The 19,128-nt window shown below is 36.5% G+C and overlaps 1 long non-coding RNA gene across 4 annotated transcripts in view; it reads left to right on the top strand.

Annotated features, from left to right (window-relative positions):
- The window catches only part of LOC308198769, a 90,951-nt gene that overhangs the window by 54,992 nt on the left and 16,831 nt on the right, over positions 1–19,128 (top strand). For all 4 annotated transcript variants that reach the window (XR_013954195.1, XR_013954196.1, XR_013954197.1 and 1 more), the window contains 2 exons: positions 4,144–4,228; positions 5,207–5,378. This is a non-coding gene — a long non-coding RNA (uncharacterized lncRNA). The remainder of the gene's footprint in view (positions 1–4,143; positions 4,229–5,206; positions 5,379–19,128) is intronic.

Here is a 19,128-nt window from a genome sequence, read left to right as displayed (position 1 = left end):
AAGTCACCTTTAAAGGACCACAGCAAGTGATGTAAGCCCTTACTGCAGTCTGTGGTAATGAAAGTAACTCAGAACAAATAAGTATCTGACTCAGAACCAAGATGCAGCTGAATGGGAACTAGATTGCAGTTAACCTATTGCATCACTAATTTAATCTTCCCAAGGGAAAGGGATGAGAGTTACATACTTTTTTTCTGCCTTTCAAAAAAAAAGAAAAAAAAAAGCCCAATACTTCAAAGAAGCATCTAATGTTGGTAAATGTGCGCAGTAAGTACTTGATGGATTGAATGTATTCCCCCTTTTTGTGTGCTGACATCCTACACGCTGCACAGGGAGATTCTACAGATGTACAGAAATGCTGCACAGGATGGGATGTTTCTTTATGGCATTTCCGTGTGCTTTAAATCTCTGAAGAGTTTTCTGTGTGTGTGTTTTATATTGAGTCATTAAGTACAAAAACAAACTTATTCACAAACCAACTTTGATCTAGATTTCCTGTGATTTATCTCTGCTGTCTATAGCATGCACTGAAACCCTACCTGATTGTTATTAGCTCCCCAAATATTTATATCATTCCAGATAATCAATGCTTATCACACTTAATACAGATGTTACAAGTTCCTCAAAGAAAGGCACTGTCAGCATAATAGCATTTTAATTATTGCAGCATATGTTTTCAAATGGGCCTTTTGTTTACAGTATCAATTAAACAGAGTAACCATATATATCTAATTAATAGATGGTGTTAAAAGTATCGTACATGTAAATTACAGCTTTTCCCACAAAGTATATGAACCAATAAGGCAATGTCTTGGAGGTATTAATGCTCACTTAATTAATTTAAATCATGTTGCTAGTGCTGTTTTCTGTTCTCATTCCCTTGCGTTTGCACTCTCTACAGGATGTTTTTCATTCAACTGCTGTGTAAAACAAATTTGCTTGTGGGGGTTTGGTGATATAAAGTATCTGACTGGCACCAGTACATTAGTTATTCTACATGTAACTGAAAACATAAATGCAGTGTTTGGAGAAGTAGAGATAGCAGCATCTACTGGTTAGAAAGACTCAGAAGACATGGTTTTTGTTATCAAGTGTGCTGTAAGTTCATGGGGAAGTTCAGCAGAGAACATGCTGAGCCTTTCTGTCCCTTGGCTTCCCGGCTTTATGCAGCGTCTTTACTCCCTGCATCTCTTTGAAGTTCTCTGAAAAGAAGTGCAACGTGTTTTGTTGTTGTTTTATTTTTTATTTTTTTTTAAAGAAATTTCAGAGAAAATTGCTGTTTTACCCACCTTGTAAGGAAAACTTGACATTCATCTATCTCCCTAATAGAATCTAGTCTAAGAACTTCACAAGGATATTTCTGTAGGCAGTTCGTTCATGCTTTAAAGAGGGAAATTATTTTTTGGTCTCTTTCTCTCTTAAAAAAATGTACTTGCTGTGAAAGATATCAGGAGCAAATTCTGCATTAAAAATATTGTTTATTTACTGCAGTTCCTAGTAGCAATTTACCATCACCTTGACAGAAAGGAACAATCCTTTCCTGGGAAGACAGATTAGTGTGGTGATCTTCCATACCTTAACTACATGCAATCACTGCAATCTCAAATCTGCTTTACTTGCAATCTGAAAATTGTAGGTAAGAGTTACATTTTGCCATGAATTATTATTATTATTTTTAATAGAGGAGCCTGCCATGTCTGGATCTGAAGTGATTTTGGAAAAACTTAAAATATTTGGTAAATATATAAAAGGCATACCTTGCTTTTTCAGGGATGTGTTTCTTCTCCAATTTAAATATATATTTATATATATATATATATATCCTCTTTATCTGATATTTAATAGCCTGGAAGTTTGAAAAACAAAAACATGGAAGTATTTCCCAGGTACAAAGACTATTGACCATAGAAATGGTTTAAAGCCAGGAGAAAGACAGTTCAAACAGAGGAAAGGCTCTTACCATGAGATTTCCCAAGGATCTGGATATTGGCCCCTTTATACATTTTAACATCTTTATATTGACAGAGTACAAGAATTGATGTATCAGCCATTTCAGCAGTCTGACCTTCAATGGCAACTTCATTCTGAGCTGTAGTAGAAGTCTTATGTACATGTCTTATTTACTTGCTGTAGCACTGGATTACGATGCAAGACATTTCTAGTTTAATTTACTAAATACTTCAATAAAACATTTAAAATAATGTTTATATACATCTGCTCATATTCTTGGTACTTCTAACTCACAATGCTTACAATATTCAAAGTTTTCTTGCAACTCCTGGCTTCTGGAGTCAGTGGATTAGTTGGAAATTTCAGCTACTGTTCAAAACACAAGCTTCAGAAACACCTGTGAAATATGAATTTTTCAGTTAAGATTCAAAAAGCATATAACACCAAGTTAAATGTGTATTTAGAAGGAGAGAATAAGTTGGTCAAACATGTATTTGAGAATTTATAATCTGGCTGGATGTGTCTTTGCCTGCTATTTCTTAGCAGACATGCAGACCGAATATTTTACAAGTAGCTCTGGGCAATCACTGCAGATCTCTAGACTATATTTCTAGATTATATTTCTAGTTACATTATCTGTCAAAGGCATGTCTTTTCTGCTGGAAAATGATCTCTTATATATCACATTTACTGTTGGTTTACTGTTGGTTAGTAGAACTCAAGGAAGAATTTGGATCAGGGCTGGTTTTTTTTTTTTTTTGAGTTAGGCTTTTTTTCCTACGGGTTTGTTTTATACAGGACCTGTTCAGAAACACTTTCATTGTTGTTTCATACTTTGGCTTTATGAATTCAAAGGGATGTATTGAGCTCATTCAGATGGTTTCAAGATCATTGACCATCATCATAAGACTATTTATAGATGCAAACTAAAAAGTAGGGTAAGGTGAAGTTGACTTAGTTCAAGATTGAATGCCAAATCTTATTCCTAGAGAAAAATTGCACATATACAGATAATCTTGGATGCAGTGGAAATTCATCCTTTTTGTGATTCAATTGATTGCTTTTGTACAACAGCTCTGCTGAAGGTTTCTGGCTCATGCTGTGTGAATGGCCGTCCCGTCCATATACAAATTGTACCAAATCAGGATTAACATTAGGTGCACTGATATTATATTCACTTCCTAGATGCATCAGTGAGAATAAAGGTCTAGCCATTGACCTGGAAATGTAAAAATAAAATAAAATTGGGGAAAAAAAGAAAAGACAATGTTAGTATTGCAAATTCCATTTTAAGATTAAGGAAGTAGTCATAGGAGGTAGTTTTGATCATGCATGCTCCTCAGTTGATTTCTACTTGTTACATACCTTCATCATCTCTTTTACCCCTTTAAAAATATAGCGAAGGGGTTTTAACTCTGATAGTTAACTTCAAGCTAAACCCCCTTATTCTAATGTACAGACGTATTTGTGAGCTGTATCCTCACTGAGTTCATCTACTTAATTGATCTCACTGAACAATAACAGCAGGAGATTCAGTGCCACTGAACCTGTGTGCGTTAGAAGGGCAGTAGATTAACAGTTGATCCACTGTTTTCTTTCAGCGTAGATTGGTTCTCCTCAAGTAAAGTTTTAGGTCACTTCTGGGGCATCATTGCAGGTAAATGAGCACTGATTTTATTAGCCTCCCTGGAAGATAAGAAGGTTTTAGTTTTAATGAATGCAAGATCAAATATTTGACAGAAAGTGAAAAGCAAAGACTGGAGGTATATATCTTAAAGTGAAAGAGGGAGGAGAATGAGTTTGAAAAGAATAAAACACATTGTTTAGTCAAAAAGAATGCTACAAAGGTCTCTGCATGAATCTTGGGTTCCAGGAGTTTCTGCCAATTCCTTTTATTACTATTTCAAGTAACCAGGTACATATGGCATGTTTGTAAGTAAAGCAGTCAATGAAGTTAGTTACACCTCTGCATTTATTACCTTACCCCTGAGTATTATTAACTTTTACATTCCCCATAAAATATAATTTATCACTTAAATAATTTGCTTTGTGTCAGGGTTCAGTGTGCTCCAGTGCTTTCCTGCTCATTAAATGAGATATTTTTACTTAATGAGCCCAGAATGTCCTTTGCATTTAACATTAGAATTGATTTCAAACACTCCATTTTTATAACATATTTGTGTGTAATTTCAGAATGTGGACTTCATCCCACAATCTTACACTGAAGAAAAAATGAGCTACAAAGAATAATGATCCATGAATTCTAGAGAGGGACACAGTAAGTATGGGTGAATAATTTGAAAAAAAAAAAAGAAAAGAAAAAAAACCCTCACTATTAACTACCTGTACTTTACATTCTTTGATCTAGTTTGAAAGTTTGACTTATTCTTTGAGTCTGATGTTGCAGTTATTACACACACAAAACTCCATCAGAAAAGTGCTTTTTTAAAGGACAGCAAGGTGCTGATTGCTATGAAATTAACAGAATATAAAATAATCCTATCTTTTGATGTACTCGTGTGATATGCTGTTTCATGTAACAGGTATTCTTTCAAAGATAGACAGTTCACGTAGAAAATATGTATTCAGAGGATAAATGAATATCATGGAACTATAGCAATATCCTTCTAATGGGGATCTGATTCAGCTCTTTGTGAATACTCACTTAGCAATTAATCAAAAAATGTAAGTAGAGAAGTCGTCTGTTGTGCAGTAAATAATTTACTCGTAACAGTTACTAGAACAAAAAAGCAACCCAAAATTCTGAGTTATCTCAATGATTCTAGAATAAACACTGTATCATTGCACTTTAAATTTTGCTACCAGCTAGATCTCAGGGAGTCAACAAATAGTTGAATCATGGATTCACAATTGGGTGTTCTATTGAGTTCCATTATAACAAAAGTAGCCATCTACACATCAGCAGCACACCAATAATGTGCTGAGTGCTAGTCTGATCAGTAAGGGGCTCTTGATCCATGTCAATAAGCATGGCAAGAAATGCTCAATAAATGATAGTAAAGTTGAAATTTAATCCCATACCAAATGCTAATATTGTAATGTAAGTAATTTTTATTCTCAGTAAAAAAGTGAAAAAAATTAGTAACTTAGAGAATAAGCAAAAATAAAACATTGGTATATTTAACTGAAATTAGAAGTTTCATTTTCAGACTGTTTTCAGCCTTGTACGTGTACTTATCCACTGTTGCACTTTCTTGCCTGATTAACAGCTTGGGCCTCTCACTCTGTTCTGCAGGACTAGGTGCTTTGGCTGGACTTCTTTTCGTACGGGGCATGTGCAATCATACAACTGCCGTGAGTCAGCTTGGTGTGGTGGAAGCTTATCCTGTGAGATGTGCAATGGTTACCATGGCATAGAGTGAGCGAAGGAGCACAAGCACGTGGGAGCACAGGTCCCTTAACTGCAGGTAGGCAATCTGTGCCTGAGTGTAGCTGTTCAATACCTTCTTCACACCACCATTGTTGCCAAGGGAAATCTCAAAATTCTTATTCGACTGACTACCACATTATCGGATACAAGGATTTTAAATAATGACATAATAATACTTTATGAGGCCATGTCATGCCATATAAATCAGGGAAAAGAGGAACAGTTCCTTAACTGTGGTAATAGGAGTAGCATAGTAGTGTAATTATCCATACAGGTGTACTAAATATGAAATCTTTATCTTTGTCATGTAGTGAGAGAATAACAAACGTAAAATGTAGAATCAACTGTTGATTATAATTTAGTGAAGGGTGAACACACCCAGGTTACTTATTAACACTTTCACATAATTGTACAAGCTATTAAGTAACAGGCAACTCTGATACGGATTGGAGAAGCAATGTCATCAGATGGGTAAAGTATAAGGAAACCTACATTCTTCTTCTGGTGCTACCACCAGTGAGTGCATCATGTTCCCACAGAAAATCACTTTATTTTGCTTCTCCTTACTGTTCTTTGTCCATTTTGCCCATTTAAGCCGCAGAAAGTTAAGACTGGTGCGTTTGAACCTGTAACCCGAATTAAGAATACGGTTTTCTTTTTTTTTTTTTTTTTTTTGTCCCCCTATTTTTCACTGTAGAAAGAGGGAAGAGGTTTTTTTTATTTGGTTGTTTTTTTGTTTGTTTTCCCCTCAAAAAGTAGTACTACAGTTTGCTCCAGAGAAATACCGAAATATCACTTCAGATACTTAGTGAAGTCCAAAATGTTGTGGCATATTTATATGCACTGCTCAGACCTCAAAAGATAAAAGATATCTTTAGTAAAGAATCAGAAAAAAAAAAAAAAGTGCTCTTCATTTCATTACAGTTTTCAGGAGGGGTGCAAGGTATTTTAAATTTTGCTTGAATTATTTTACAAAATTATGATAATCGCTTACTGCTATGTTTCAAACTTCAATGCCAAATAATTTATCTTTTTAAAAGAAAAAAAAAGTTATTTCAGCAAAACAGCTAACTGAAATTGAAATCCATTAAAAATGAATTATCTCCTTTACTCTGGGCGAATGATAATTTGGTTGCTAAAAATAAAAATAGCGTGGATGCCTCAGTGTATGCAGAATGGAAAATGTGATGATTTCACCTACTTGAGAAACTACTGTGATGGGCCAGTAAGACTTCTGGGAGAGGGGTTTTCTACGTCGCTGAGTTAGAGTCAAGACTGGCCCAGGAGTTGCTATAAAACAGGAGCCTTCCTTCTCTTTAGCCTGTACCAGTCTTACTGAAAATGAGTTTTGAGAAAATGCAGAAATACTCTATAGGGGTCACTCCGTCTGTTCCTGTGACTGACCAAGACTTTCCATTTTATTACCTTGTGTACAGCTGAACATGGTACAGATAATTTTTTCCCACCAGGGAACTGCTAATACTGTTTTTTGATTGCTGTAATTATTTTGGTCATAGTGATTTGGCAGTGTGAGTTTAAGACTGGGTAAAAGTGTAGTTTCTTGTAGAAAGGCTCTGTCAGACCAGACAAAACCTGCAACTTACTGCAAACCACACACGTGATGTTTTGCAAAGCTGTCATCATTGTCCCTAATGAAAATGGACTGACAAGTGCCCTGCAGCCTAACTGGAGGATCTTCATACAGGGTTATCTCAGGAAAGTGAGGAGTACATCAATCTAGGCTAATAGCCTGATATTCTTCTGCTATTCATATTTGCAAGTCTGAGACCAGAAATAGTTAAAGGGGAGATGGATGTCAGATGGGTACGTGTGTCTTTTAATCTGTATTCAGTGCCTGTATCAAAGGCTCCAATATATGTATGTGTAGGCAACAAATTTCACTTAGATTTATATTTGGTTTGTAAATCCACCATTCATAGTTGAGAAATAATCTATGCAGTTTCAGGAGAGGGTAAGATAAAGGTGCTTATCAGATTCCTATTGGGAATGGCAATAAGTAGTTTATAACCAGTTTCAGTTAACATAAGCTTTCCATAAGTAAGATACATAACTTTTTACATGTGTAGACTAAGGCCAAAGGCTCCCTTCACTCTTTGAGAGCACTGACATTAAATTTTTTATTAGTACCCGTGATGAATAATGCACTTGACTACAGTTTTGACTGTACCATTGAGAGAAACTACCATGTATTTCTTGGAGATGTTCATAAATAGCCAAGTTTAATGCTGAAAAAAGTTTTTTTTTTTTTTTTAAATTAATTACTTCTTTTCCAAGTTTAAGTTTTTTCACTACTGATGTGTGCACCCTTTCTTGTAGCACTGGTATCCCAGTTGCTGCCATCATATTGTTTGTGTTCCTGTGGCTGGCTTTCAGGCTGTCACTTCTTTATGTCCTGAGGCTATGTGCTAGACTTTTCCAAAAGAGTCCTGGATCTAATATTGCTGCTGTCACACGCCTTGCCCATAGTGTGTCTACTTGCAAACGCTCACAAACTCTTGCAGAGAAATGTACACTGCAGTTTTTAAATCTTCTAAACACTAACAACTGTCTTGTTTCACATTACCTGCCTTGGTGTGTGAGTTCATTTGTGGGATTTGTGCACTCTCCTGCTTTTATATCCCAGATTCTTCACACTTTGCTATGAGTCTTTTAGTACTTGGACTGACTGTAGTATTTTGTTTGCAGTACTCCAATATTGGTTTCAATTCAGCTGGAATAACTTCCCTTCACTACAAAATTCCAGGCTTCATTTTAGATTGTCCGTAGCCTCTTTCTGGGTATTTTGTACCAAACTGCAAACACAATCTGTCTTTTTACCAGGAAGTTAACACTCCTCTCCCTATCATGAGATCATTGTAGTTCAGTCTGAGATCAATTACAGACCCTTCTGTGTTTTCTCTCTTTGTATTATTTGTGTGAAACTGAATTTCGTGGATTGGGAGCATATTGCCTGTTGACTGATTCAAATCTCTTTCTAACCGCTGGAAGTTTTAAAGGAACTTGAAAGTAGACATTTGCTGAAAGCTGCGAGTAATACAGGGCAGACTTTTGTAGTGTCCCAAGGTCCTGAGAAGTGAAACTGCAGTAGGAAGTGCTAGCCAACCAATACATTTGATCTGAAATTCTGAATTTTCTGAATTTTGATCTGAAAATTGTAATTTAATTACAGAAAAAAGAATCTGTCAATGAAGCAAGTCCTGGTTTGTGTCTTAAAACTTTGCAAGTCTGCAACTATTTCCTTCTTTTACACATTAAGTGCACAATGCCTTCACGAGGAAAATGGGCTTGATTCTCATTAGACATTGTACTGTATTAACGGCTTTGTCTCACTCATATTTTATTCATTAAATAATATTTGTCAATGTGTTTTTCTATTTTAAACTCTTACTGTAAAAGAGAGCATTATCACCTACAAGCATTTGATTCCTAGAGTGAATGCCAATACTATCCAGTCATGCCATAGTCTCCTAATTATGCTGAGGGTTTCTTTCCTAACAGCATTTATTTTAGGGTGTCAACAATACTTCAGTTAAATGTAGTGTAAAGTGCACTTATTTAGCAAACTTGTCCTTCAGAAAAGGTTTTTTTTTTGTCTTTAAAACACCACTAGATTGTTTCTTTCTGTCAGTGCAGGATACAGTAGAAATCTTAAATCAATAACACTTTTTATTCCTACGCAACTGATGCATAACATCCTTCTTCACACAGAGGTTTAATGTGTTGTAAATTAATTATCTGGAATGAGTACAGGGTCAATGGACCTTGGTATGACTGGGTTGTAATGTTAAAGTGTTCCATTTCCTACCAGCCCTGCTCAGCTCTCTTGCCGAGTCTTTTTTATGTGTCAGTTATGCCATCTTCTGCAGTTTGTTCCCTTAAGTGTTGTTAATGCCCCTCTAGGGCTTGATCAATAGGAAAAATTTGCTTTACCATAAATTTGTCCAACAATTTTCTTTCTTCTGAAGACAGAGTATCTTCATTAACTGTATAATGTTTCTTAGTAAACTGCTCTTACCTCTTACAGAAGCTTAAAAGAATAGCCTTTCTTTTAAATCATATTGAAATTGCAAAAATTTTGAATAAGCAGATGCAGACCTAATTTTTGGTTTTAGGTACCTAAAAATAAATCAGCTATGCTTGAAGTTTCTGACAGAAGAAGTTTTGCTTTACTGCTTCTATGCAGTAAACCATATAGCTGAATAAAACTGCTATTATCTCTGAAAAAATGACAAGAGAGATTCTCAGCCATGAAAAGTGCAATTAAAACAGGTGTTCATTGGGTTTAAAGTAGTCAATTTCCTTTAAAAATCAGAGAGGCCACCTCCATATTTTTTTTTTGAAGGCAGCTTGGCTATTAGTTGCTAGGGTAACAAGATCCAAGATAGTGAATAAGGCCTGTCCACGCTGCACTGAAGTATGGGGGTCAAAGATAAGAATGAAATGATGATAGGAACATTCAATTATAGATTGTTTCTATTTGTTTATTTTTTTTTACTGGAAGAAGGATGGTCAAAATATGTACGTTCATAACTAAAAAGGTACTGATACTGCAGCATTTTAATTGTCATTGCTGAGTAAAGGAATACACTAAAGTATTTAAGTAGCAAACACATCTAATCTCACTAAAAAAAATAGATACTACTTAAAACTCATGGCATGTTGGTGGGATCCATTTAATGTACTGTGCTGTGTCAATGTCACTTTCATAAACTTTTGCTGAAGTGCTTTTCCTACTGTATGTTGAATGATGTTGTCAGGACTGTGAGTCGGGGGTACGGTGGATTCAAGTCTACTTTACTTCCCTTGATGAAAAGGTCACTGCCACTTGTAAATCTGTTTTACTCCCTGCACAGTTGTTAGTGTCAAAGTCTGTCAGCTCTGTGGGATGTTAAAGTTATACAACTGTGGTAGGAACAAGGATCACAAATTCCCAGGTGGTACGTCCCAAGAAAAAGTCTCTGATCTCTGTGTAAAAGTTCTGTAGAAAGTTTTTCATCCAGGATTGTCAGCTCACTTTGGCTTGATTGCAGAAATAAACAACATTTCTGTTTCATGCCTCCCATCTGGTGGGCCTTCCCCGATGATAGCTCATCACAGGGCCACTTATTATGTCTGTAGCCCACAGTTGCAAGTGAAACAATCTCCTCTGCTTTATTTTTTTAAGGCTATGAGGGCTTCAATTAGAGCACAATTAAATCTTGGCCTGTGTTGCGTTATGTGATTATGTTTTGACAAATCATCACAATAGATCAGCATCACAAGTCCTCACAATTATTCATAAATTTGAAAAATACAAGAATTAAACAAGAAAGAAAACAACTGACCAATGTGGAGAAGGCGGAGAAGAACCCCCCAAACCAACTTTCTAACCAAAAAAAAGTAACTCTTTTTTTTTCCCCTTACTAAGAACATCATCTGAGCTGTTTTGTGCGTACGTAAGGGAAGGCTATAATTCAGTGGTTAGCCAGTACAAGTGGTCATAATTTACTAGTGAACTACAGCAAATGCAGCAAGAGCAAAACCAGCTGGAGTGCCAACAGTGGATGCATCCTGAGCTTGACTGACTGCAACATAAAGTGTTTTTCAGGTTTTGTACTTTGACTGAAGAGAAGATGGACATGAAGTTCTTTGCATGTGAAGTACGGCCAGTGCTTTTAGGTGGTCAATTGTTTGCTTAATCCAAAGGCCACTGCTAAGACAGAGTCTTGAGTTTTTCACGCTGTGAGGAATTTCCATGTGACCTTGCAACTAAATTGATTTTTGATCTGAGTGGAGTGGTGCGCTGCTGAGGAGACAGGACGGGACCTGAAGGGGGCAAACACTGAATCTTTTTGGCTTGACTTTCAGTCAAGGTAACTCACTGGGGTCTTGAAGGTGATGCAAGTAAACATCTGCCAAGTGAATCTGTGTGTCAAGGCAGCCATTGTGGGCCAACTGGGGTAGGCGGCTGTGGGTACATGTATATCAGCGTGCCAAGGAGCTATCAGCTTGAGAAGGAAGAGGGGACGCCAAGATTCTGGTTTCATTTTGCCTCATTTTTGACCAGAAAATGCTCTTCATCCATTCCTGGATCTGACCTAAAAGCTGCTCCATACATTCATTTCAATGATATGAAAACAGAATATTTAATACGAAGGTTTTCTTACTGTGTGTGAATGACTTGAGTGACAGATGAGCAAACAAACAAACAAAAATCACCCTAAAGTTTTAATTACTGAGGAAAAACAATTCACTTCCATCTCTATTAATCACTTATTTTTATAGATATCTTTCAAAATGACAGCCAGTTTGCCTTTAAGATCACAAACATTTCTTCTTAATTCTCCTTCCCTGCCTCCTGAGGGAATTAGCATATAAAAATTCACCTTTTCCCTTTCTTATCAGATTTATTTCTACTGTTTGAAATTGCTTAAAAAACAAATCATAGATATTTTTACTTACATAATTAGAAAGCTGAATAGGTGCCTGTCATATCAGTGCTCGTATTTACCAAAGACTCACAATGTTAGACAGAGGGCATGTCTGAGGAATGTAAACAAACATCCACCTTATCAGGACTTTTACCACTGAGAAACAGAAAATAACATTTTTTCCTACCCTTCTGCCCTCCATTATCCCTCCAATTTCCTAGGCTTTTCTCAGTCTTCATATATTTTCTATTTTTCAACTTTTCTAGACACATGTAGATTAAGAACAATTAAGAATGGTAGGAATGATTCACCTAAGCAGGGAGAGAGGTTCCAGACTCTCACGTCTTCATATACCCAGAAGATGGGTATCTGGTATCTAGCTTTTTTTATCACTCAAAATTAAAATGAAGGCATGCATATATGGTAATATGTTTGTATACACTTTGGGGACAATTTCATCCTTTATAAAACTAGATTCTCATAAAACAAATGCTATACATATTTCAACAGAAAATTATATATCTTTTTTTGAGAACACAAATCCTGGCATCTGAGTAATCAGATTTAATTTGGACAAGTCATCTACATATATTTCTGGGCAAAAAGGAAATAAAACCTCGGGCAACAACTCTGCTGGTATTTAGAGAGCTTTGGAAAAGTTGCTTATTGATCAAACCTACTGACTAAATATTTGAGATCATTTACAGACAACAAAATGTTTAGAGCCTTTTGTGGGACTTACAGACTTTCTGGAGAAAAGGTGTGCCTACACGTACAAATATCCTGTAAAAATTACTTTTCCATCCCCTTAATACATTTATTTTAATTACTGATTTTTAAAAACGATTATTAAAGTAATGTGGTCCTTCTGATAAATGAGAGAAAGATTAAATGCTCCTTGAGTCCATGAGTCTTATTTAGCCATCCCATTCTGCATGAAAAACAAATCCAAAATTGTCTTCTTGGATAGCCACTTTGCAGTTGTCTTGTTTGCTTTTGCATCTTTCTTGCCTGAACACCTGCGCAGCAGCATCTCCCAGTTATTGCTGATGCATGTCTCTCACATTTAGTCCTTGCCTTTCTTCAAATTTTCAGTTGTACTTTTACTGCTTCCTTTCATGACAGACGTAATTCCACCCCTCTGGACTTCCTAAATATATTTCTTATGTCAGTCTCCAGAGCTCTGGCTATTTTATCAAAGTCTGAGACTATTATTATGCATCCTCTCTCTTTTGTTGTATTTTTAATAAAGCTTTCAGCATAAAATGCAGTGAAATACCCTTTCACATTCATCATGGTTTTCCAGCTCTTCTGTCTGCCTCAGTCAGTGCCATCCAAGTCACAGCCTCTTCTGTTTTCTTCTTCCTTCTTATTCAAAGAAGGTATTAACTCTTTTTAACTTCTGTTCTTAAATCTCATCTGGAAACTTTCCTTTCCATCTTGTTTTACCAGATTTTGGAGTGCTGTGTCAGCTGGACTTGCATATGCTTTATGTTGTAGATGCAGTGACATGCTGGCAGGTTCCAGTGCAGCTTTGCTGGGTACTGCTGTAGTGTAGGCTGGGTGCAGTTCAAGGTTGCCTTTTCTTTTGGACTCTTAAGAGACTTCCCTGTCTTTCCTCCTGGGAGAAGGCGTACCTTTTTACTTTCTTATTGCTCTCTAGTCTCCAGAGTGAATATTGACTTGGCGGAGTTGAACCTTTCCAATTTTTCCTGAGCTGTTTACTTTTGTGTGAGAATAAAACCAGTTGATATACATAACGTGAACCAGACTAGGCGTGACGTTCCTTGGGCTGTCCAACCCCACAATGGGAACCTACTTACCAGTCCTAGCACATGAATTTATCAAAAAATTCCTTGTGTGAGTCCTTACTGGGGCAGCTCAAAAAAAACACTTATTTGTGTGTCCAAGACTAAGGGACTTAATGCAGACATAAAATTTTGCAGTACATGTTTGAAATACACATGAGGCATCAAAATGTTGTTGTTAGGCTGTATTTTTTTGAGAGAAGTACGGATGTGTGAGACCTACATCAATGGTTATGGAGTGAATAGACAACATTTTTAAAAACATGGTTCAGTTTTAAAAAGAGGCTCACACAGGACAAGAATGAAGTCCCTACTCTTTTGGGATGGGAAGCAGGATTTGATAAGGAGTAAAAAAATACCCAGGCCAAATCTTCAGCTGCTCTATTCCATGATAAAAGATCTTTCATAAATTATCTTTTCTGAATGGAGGCCCTCGGCTACAATAGTAATTCAGGCTGGGAATGAGAAAAGAAATGCTGATCGAATTATGCTGAAAAAGAGAAAGTATTTAAATGTTCTTAATTTGTGATAAACTTTCTGCTCTGATAAAAACAAAAACAAAACAAAAAACTTATCCTTTAATTTGCAGAAGCATAAAGTCTTTAAAAAGAATGTGTTACAAAAACCTGTAACACTTTAAAACCAGGTTCACCTAATTGCTCTTCTGCAGGCATTTTGAAGGAAAACAATTAAGATGAGCTAATGTATGCATAAGTGCTAAATATTTGAAACATTCACAGCCACGGCCACATGACAGCAATCCAGCCCTTGGGGTCAAGCTGTTCACTGGGAATTTCAGTGTGAGGAATCTCTGGCTAGCTAACCTGCCGGGGAAAAACTGCCAGCTCTTCATTCCCTAACCAGCATATGCTGTGCCATGTTCATTCAAAGAAGCTGGGCAACAGACCCATGTAAACTGTCTTTATTACTAAGATACTAAGCAGACTAATTTTCCAATCTGCTTCTTCTGGAACCATATATCTAATCATGTCAATCTTTTTATTGTTTCAACTGCAAGCTTTGGGTATGGCCCCACATGTTTAGTGGTATTCTACATTATGTATACCAACATTTTGATGTATTGTTTTATATTGCAAAAAACAGTGACACATGATTTCCTTCATATAGCTGAACCAAAAAAAAAAAAAAAAGAGAGAGAGAACAAAACCCTACATCATTTCCATACCCTCATCCTCCACTTACAGTTGTGATCTAGGTTGCCCCTATTGTTGGTTAATGTATGAATAACAGTGCATTTGCAACATGCGATCACATTTTACTGCAGGAATAAAGCAAGGTCAAAATAATATCTAATGTTCAGGCAGCATGCTGGTTCTCTCCCCATCAGCAGACTATTCTTAAATAAAGGCAACAAATTAGCATTAAAAGCTCTCCACAACAAGATGTGCTAAAATCAGACTGGATGCTCAGTGACCTGTGCAGAGAAATACAAATGTAATACATGGCTTTCTAGTGCTCCCAGTCCCAAGTGCTGGGAGTGTCAATTATGTCACTACAGCTTTTCAGATGTGGAACTGTCATGACTCAAGAAAATAACAAGAAAAAGAGAAGAAAAAAATAAAAGAATAAACTCCAGATGCAAGACGAGAGAGTGTTGCAAAAGGAGAGTGTTTTGCTCCAGCACTGGGTTTGAAGGGGCTGCCGTGTTTAGTGCAATGGGAGCCAGCTTCCCTGCTTTGTCCTCTGAAGTGGCTCATTGCAGAGCAGTAATAGTATATCTTAATAAGCATAACACTGTGAACTGAGGCATATTTTTGAGTCAGACACATGGGAGGGAAACAGAGCAGAGCAGACCTGTGTTATTTTTAATGGAGCATGTGTTTGTCTTGTAAGTGTGTCAGAAGAAAAGGAACAGGTCTCAGGTTTCTTCTCACCATGTCTAACGTGGGATGGGCGCTCTGCCTCTCCAAGTGAGTTTAGTGGTCTTTGATATTACAAATGACACAGGACAGTCTGGACTACACTTGCACCACACATTCTTTTCTACTGTTTGTGAATATCAGTGTTCATTTGAAGCTATCCTTCAGATGAAGTGCTTTAAAAACCACAAAGACAAAGATAGTTTTCATTAGATAAAAAAGATGATAATGAGACTCTGTCCTTTTCCCAGACTTATTGAGTATGTGGTGGGGGATGTGTTCTGCAGGAAAACATATTTCCTTTTACATTCACCTGGAAGAGAGATCTTGTGGTGTGGAATTGATAGCTATCATGTATACCGTACTGCAACCACTCACCTCTCATTCATAACATCAAAACCAGCATTAGAGTAAAAATGTTTGCAGTGAAATTCCAAAGGGCATTTTGAGTTTCAATTAATATTGATAATGGTTTCTTTAATAAGTCTTGGGTCAAGATGTATCTTAAAACTATTTTCCACATTGCACAGAAAGTATATTCTGTCTTTGTGATATGACTGGATCTAGTCTTACGTCCAGCAGCCAGCTGAGGCTGCTTGTCTATTATAGTCTCTTCCACCATTCCTAACAAATGAACAAATAGCTAGATGCCCTGTGAAACATTTTAAATAGAACTGTCTCCTGGAAAAACTCTTACTGACAGAGACAGGTTCGATCCAGATCAAGGGAACCTGCTTTGGGATAGAGAAGATCGATACCGGTCACTGGCTTTTTTCTTTCTTTCTTTCTTTCTTTCTTTCTTTCTTTCTTTCTTTCTTTCTTTCTTTCTTTCTTTCTTTCTTTCTTTCTTTCTTTCTTTCTTTCTTTCTTTCTTTCTTTCTTTCTTTCTTTCTTTCTTTCTATTTTATTTTATTTTATTTTATTTATTAAGAGGAGGTGAGGTAAGGATTATGATGAATAAAGTAAAGCAGAAAACAAGCAATCTATGAACTGAAGTGCATCCTTCTTATTAAACCTTATTGTGCTCTTAAAGCAGTAGCAGAAGCTGTTGCTATGAACTCTATCATGCAAGAGGCTTTCAAAAAAGCATTTAAAACTATATATTAGCTAGAAACCACTTTGTCCACAAATTCTGAAAGAGCTGAAAGTAGCTTTTGAAAAGGAACCAATGTATTTGAAAAGGAACCAATATATTTCATGGCAGAGTAAATTAGCTGCTATTTTTTACTTTTTGAAGTGTTTGATCAAAATCCAGTGCTGAGCACAAGTGTCTTAAATTAATTCTATTTAGTGTGCTTCTCCATTGGTTAGAACCTGGATCCTCTGACCTGGATCCTATATTACTAGCTGCCACACTTTCCTGCAGTCTTCTCTGGTATATGCATGAGAATGACATGTTTCCAGCACCAGCTGGAGGCGCTAAGGTTAGGTTTTTATGTTTGGAAATAATGCACAGGTTTGTGTGAGCTAGACAGATCAAAACTATGATTGCTTTCTTTTATTCTATTTAAACAGCATTATCTACTCTGATTTCACTTAACAATGAAGGTGCCAATTAAGGGGAAAGAATAATCACCAAGACCAAATCATTCCAGTAATGGAAGATTATAAAACAGAATTAGAATGTTTTTACAAAGCAATGCTAGCATTATAGCCACAATATTCTCCATAGCCTTTGGCGAGGTCCAGGAATTCAGCCTACAATATAATCAATCCTTTGCAATCCATGAGCACTAAATTCATCATTAAAATGTTGTTCTACCCTTCCCAAACCTTCTACGTAACAAGCATCTGAGTAAGATGAAAGGCATTTATTACAGGTAACAGCCTTAAGGAAAGCAAAAAGAGCAAATCTGGAAAACATATGCATATTTTTCTGGAAATGGCTACTTTTCATAAAACATTTAGTGAGTTCAAGGTCAACTTGTTCTCTTTCTGTATACTATTCATATCAGGCATTTGACAACTCAGTGACAGTCAATCTAGCAGCTGAACTGAATATATTGGGTCATCCAGTTTAAATAAAAGCTAAATCTTCATTGTGGAATGATCACAACAAAACCAAGAACAACAAAAATCTTTACTGTTTCTGACATTGCAATTAAAATCTAACAAATACCATTACAAAAGAGAGGAAATAGATCTAATGTCAGTAAAAGGGAGCTACTTGAGCAAGCATATGTGTAAATGACAGGAGATTATGGTCCTTCACACCATAGTGTGAATTTTCTTCTAATTTAAGTGAAATGTTGCGATCCTGAGAATTCTACAGATTTTTTTATTTTGCAGTATACATATGAGAAAGGGCACCATGCCAATAAGACATTCAAATTTCGCAGTTACAATTATTCTGGACTTGCCTTCTCTTTTCACCCTCTACACAAGACCACCCTGAAGCCTATTCCCAATATTGACTATTTCTCAATATGCTCTGTTCTTCAATAAAACGTATCCCATAGTGACTATTGTCCTACTGAAAAGTAACAATATTACCTTCATTGGATTGGAATCATGAGATTGTCATCTAATTTCAGAGCTGGTGAAAACAGCAGCCTGGAGAGCCAGCCAGACATATATTTTGGAAACCTCAGGAATCTTTTGTATCCATGCAAATTCTGAGGCCGAGTCCTTTTGTAATTTCAATATTATTTCTCCCTGTAGTTGCTGTCACCATCAATCTTAATTTAAAGAATTTATTCTCTGTCCATGTATGGAAATGCATGGCTTATACCCATCTTTTATAAAAAAAACCTCCTAACTAAATAAACAATAATCTGATACAGTATATGTTGAAGACAGACGGTCCTAAACAACGAGCTCATACTTTCTCTCCACCACTTCCAAATTGCAAAGCTATTTCTAACATAGTGAAAGTACATCATATCACCAATTGCCTTCTCTGTTTCAACAAGATATACAATAAAAAACAACTAGCAATTGTTTTGTGGGTGGGTTCACAGATTAAAGATCAACTATAAATTGAGAGGAGTATCAAGTTCACAATATACTTTGTTCCTTTTTGGAAACCATTACCTGGTTTTGTTTTTAAAGCTGCCACAGGTTTTCAACAGGATTCTTACTCTGAGAGCTCCATATCTTTCATCAGCTAGCACCCACTGAATGACTACCATTGAAGTTAGTGTCAAATTCTTCTGCAGACATTCAGCTGGACTCTCTGCAGGGATTTAGCTGAAAGGACTCACTGGAGGAATGATATTCCTAACAGCCACACCTCCGCCACCCTGTGTCTTTCAAATATCAGCTGTAAATATTTTGAGTATCTTCATTATTTAAAATTTTAGATCTCTTCCCCAATTTTGTAAGGTATTTTCGAAGTGGCTTTCTGCCTACAGTTATAATATATGCCTGCAGTCCAGGAAGACAGCTGACGAGCACAGTGAATCTTGCTTTATATTTGGAAACATCTGCTGTTTCATTTCCATGATGCACAGTGACGTGCTGTTTCAAGAGGAAGAACAGTCTGGTACAGGAGGCATTAGTTTCTGGTTATTTAATATGATGCTGAAGTTGGGATTCCTCTAATCTAACTCTTCTAAATCACCCTTTGCTGGTACGTCTCCATTGAGTAAAGGACTCCCAAAGAGCTGCTTAATGCCTCCTTGACTGTCAGACCATTTGCCAAGGCAATGACTGCCACCTCTAGTGAG

The sequence above is a fragment of the Anser brachyrhynchus genome (genome assembly GCF_964034855.1).
Source record: "Anser brachyrhynchus genome assembly, chromosome: 8".
Taxonomy (NCBI): Eukaryota; Metazoa; Chordata; class Aves; order Anseriformes; family Anatidae; genus Anser; species Anser brachyrhynchus.
This window is presented reverse-complemented; position numbering and strand designations above follow the sequence as displayed.